This window comes from Palaemon carinicauda, chromosome 24 (assembly GCF_036898095.1).
Source record: "Palaemon carinicauda isolate YSFRI2023 chromosome 24, ASM3689809v2, whole genome shotgun sequence".
NCBI classification, from domain to species: Eukaryota; Metazoa; Arthropoda; class Malacostraca; order Decapoda; family Palaemonidae; genus Palaemon; species Palaemon carinicauda.
Genome location: NC_090748.1, coordinates 66,102,725 through 66,107,129, shown reverse-complemented (window position 1 = coordinate 66,107,129; position 4,405 = coordinate 66,102,725). Strand labels below are relative to the sequence as shown.

Here is a 4,405-nt window from a genome sequence, read left to right as displayed (position 1 = left end):
ATAATTACCAACTCTCAATAAATCAGTAATTTTCCAATTCCATAGAGTGTGTTTTGGCATGCGTAACAATCTGGCTAAGATGAGTAGTTGAAATATACTCCAAGTTTACGTTAAGAAGATCTGCATTTGAAATACCAATAGAAGAACAAAAAGGTAACTGTTTAGAATAATAACAATAACCACACATAGGAGGGTTTTGGCACGAACCCTCACCTTTTCCATGTAATATCATATACGCTCTTTATAACAATTATGTTGATGGGATAGGGGAGGGGTGTTGCTGCTGGAGGGCTGATTTAGAATTGAGAGTTTCTGTGCATATGTACTTTGAAATTACTTCCATTCAAATCACCTTTCTGAAGCAGCATATCCTTCTCAGAATTGACTATATCGATCAAAGGAAATCAAAATATATATTTTGTACCATTTCAGAGCTGTGACAATGTAACAAAATCAGTATCCGTTCTGTATTGATATGAATGAATCAGAGAATTGTAATTTGCAGTCGCTTATCGAGACCATAATGACGATAGCTTATCTATGAGGCTGGAACCACATAAAAACGATCTGTCTGCTTTTAGAAACGCCACTATCGCTTTGGTAGCCACTGTGCAGGAAGGACAATAATCGTTTGGAAAATTGAAAATAAGTTTGATTAATTTTGTTTCTCATGGTGAACAGCTGGAAATTTTTGTAGAGGTATTTAAAACAATATTTTTATTACCGTGTCTAATATTTAGTTACATCGGTAATTTAGTTCAGAGGACGAAATAAGTGAAATGATTGGTGTTTTTTTTTTTTTTTAAATCTAATCTCCTATTTTGTTAATTTTAATTAATTGTAATATATTTTATAAGGGTGTCTATATGAATGATCCCCAGTGGGGAATATGACCTTTGATAATTTTGTGCATTTTTGTGCGTGTCAATTACTGCTGTTCAACGCATACTGTGCATTCACACAAGTGAGTGAGTATATGCACACACAGACATATATATATATATATATATATATATATATATATATATATATATATATACACACACATATATATATATATATATATATATATATATATATATATATATATATATGTATGTATATATTATCATCATCATCATCATCATCATCATCTACGCCTAGTGACACAAAGGGCCTCGGTTAGATTTCGCCAGTCGTCTCTATCTTAAGCTTTTAATTCAATACTTCTCCATTCATAATCTATTTCTCGCTTCATAGGCCTTAGCAATGTAGGCTTGGGTCTTCCAACTCTTCTAACGCCTTGTGGAGCCCAGTTGAAAGTTTGGTGAACTAATCTCTCTTGGGGAGTGCGAAGAGCATGCCCAAACCATTTTCATCTACCACTCATCATGAACTCATCCACATATGGCACTCTGTTAATCTCTCTTATAGTCTCATTTCCAATCCTGTCCTGCCATTTAACTCCCAATATCCTTTTGAGGGCTTTGTTCTCAAATCTTCTAAATCTATTGTAGATTGCTTCATTATCATACCATGATTCATGTCCATATAGTAACACTGATTTCACTAAACTGATATATAGTCTGATTTTTATATGTTATTGCAGGTAATTTGATTTCCGAATTTTACTTGACCTAGCCATTATCTGGTTTACTTTTTGCTCAATCTTTCACTAAACTTTAATTCTAAAGACCCTGTATTATAGATCATAGTTTCTAGATACTGAAATAATTCTACCTCATTAATCCTTTCTCCTTCCAATGATATTTCATCTTTCATTGCATACTCCGATCTCATCATCTCTGTCTTTTATCTATTTATCTTGAGCCCAACCTCGTGTGATATTTCATGCATTCTGGTAAGCAAGGATTGCCAATCCTGTGGTGTTCTGCTATTAAGGACAGCATCATCAGCATACTCTAGGTCTGCTACTTTCCTATTACCAATCCAGTCAAATCCTTCCCTACCATCTCTGACTGTTCTACGCATTACAAAATCCATGAAAAGGATAAACAACATAGGTGATAACACATTCCCTTGGAGTACTCCGTTGTTCACTGCAAATTCATTTGATAGGACTCCATTAACATTAACTTTGCACTTGCTATGCTCATGAAGAGACTTAATAAAATTCACATATTTAAGAGGAAATCCATAATTACGCAGGACTCTCCACAAAATCGGCCGGTGCAGACACTCAAAGGCTTTTTTATAGTCCACAAATGCTATCAAAAGGGAATTTCTATATTCCACGCATTGCTGTACAGCAGTGGTTCCCAACCTTCTTCCAGTGGTGACCCCATTTTAGCTTCACCAAACTTTTTGCGACCCCACTCAAATATCAAGGCTATATTCTTTTTATTTTCAAATAAAAAAAATATAATTGATCAAGGTATACTGTTTATCATTGAATAGCAAAAACCAAAAAATGCACTTACATATAATATAATTACTTTATATAACACACATTGCATAATAGAATGTTAATGATATGAGTAACACAAGCATTATCTTGATAATAAACAGTGATGTTCTGCATGTGATGGTTGGAACTGCTTTTCCATTGCCAGTATCTCAATCCGCAGTGATGTTTTCGATACAGCACAACATAATTCATCTTCAGGGTGGAGAATAGTTCTCAGCTTCGACTTTATGGAAATTAAAGATGAAAAGGTCACCTCGCCCATATGTCGAAGAGGAGGGCATAACATTTTAAGCATACCTTCAGCCAAATTTGGATATCAAAGTAACTGCTTTATCCAAAACTGAATCTCTGTTAGGGAATCAAAGTCAGCTTTAGCAATGCCAGATCTAATAAGATCAATGAATTCGTATTGATATCTTTCAGGAACATTTTCAATTGTTGCACCAAATGGTTTATTTGAGGTAAGGTATGGGATATCTGAGGCTTTTCTGGAAAATATTGGCTAAATACCTCTTTTAAGGTTTCCAAAAATAGGAACAGTAAATCCATTAAATGTGCAAAACATGTACAGATTTCTCTTTCATCTTTTTCTCTCAAAGATCCAGCTTTATTTGGAAGGGATTTAGTTTTTTTGCAAAACCAAGAAGGTCGGGAATTTTCTTCCTGAAGTGGAAGATTAAGTGAATTCAGAATTGTGAAAGAATCTTCTAAGTATGCAGTTTTTGCCCAATTATTCATATCACCTAAGAAACTTGAAAGTTTTGTTCTTCCTTGCCGAGATAAGAATTCTCATACCTCAGTATTCAACTAAAAAATGTCTGCAAGGGATCGCCTTTTGGTAGCTACCTTACTTCAGTTTGCCACAGAACTTCATGCTAAGAATCCCTTTTTTATGACGCACTTTAGTAAACAAGCGGTTGGTCAATGCATTTGACTTTAAAAAGTTAACTAATTTAACAACTGATTGCTTGAATTTTCAAATCTTTGGCAATGTTTTTGCAGAAAATACTTAACAATGTATCATGCAATGAATTCCAACAGCTTCCGGAGAAAGATTCTTTACCGTCTGTTGAAAACCCAGTTCTACAACCTAACATAGATGGTGCACCATCATTACACATACCTCCGACATTTTCCCACATCAATCCTTCTTTTTTAGGAAATTGTTCTATCTTCTCTAATATACCACAGCTGTAGTTGTTTCTAATGGTCTGCAAGAAAGAAATTCATCCTTAAAATCGACATTATTTATATATCGCACATAAATTAACAACCGGAGTTGATTCATCAAGTGGAAATGCACAGTATGATTAAAAAACGTTATAATTTCCGAAGACTTAACTTCCTTATCTTTGATTATGTCACGAACGATATCTTTTGTAAAAAGTAAAATGATTTCCTCACATATGACATTTTTTTTTTTTCCATTCTCAGAAATACGATATAAAATGCAGACTTACTATGTCTTTGGGAATTTCCATCTCTGTCAAGATGAGATTTTCTTTTTTAGATCCAAAGGCTTACCCTTAAAAAAGAACTGGGCTTTCTTTACTGAACTTTGAATTTTTCGACTCGAAATTGTTTTAACTTATCCTGCGTCATTGATTCTTCTAAGAGCACTTCACTGTACATCACAAATTGAGTTTTTTTTTTTTTTTTTTCGCCTGCTGAGATAATGCAAATATAACCGATGTTAATGTAGTCCATATATTTCTGCTTTCTTTTGTTGTTTGCCATTGCCATAATTGCAACAATCAATTGTAAAATCAAACGAGAGAGAGAGAGAGAAAGAGAGAGAGAGAGAGAGAAAGAGAGAGAGAGAGAGAGAGAGAGAGAGAGAGAGAGAGAGAGAGAGAGAGAGAGATTAAAGTCAGTCAATTAACACGTGCTAATGATAACTATGATAAAAGAAGTGAAAAGGCTACGAAAACATAATTATAAACACAAATATGTCTGCATTTGTGTCATATATGTATGTAGTGCACACACTCACACACA

The 4,405-nt window shown here is 34.1% G+C and overlaps 1 protein-coding gene across 1 annotated transcript in view; it reads left to right on the top strand.

The window, feature by feature from the left end:
• Positions 1-586: 586 nt before the first annotated feature.
• The window catches only part of LOC137618135 (high affinity cationic amino acid transporter 1-like), a 46,507-nt gene continuing 42,688 nt past the window's right edge, over positions 587-4,405 (top strand). The window contains exon 1 of the mRNA XM_068348159.1: positions 587-699. The gene's annotated coding sequence lies outside the window, so the exon portion shown is untranslated. The remainder of the gene's footprint in view (positions 700-4,405) is intronic.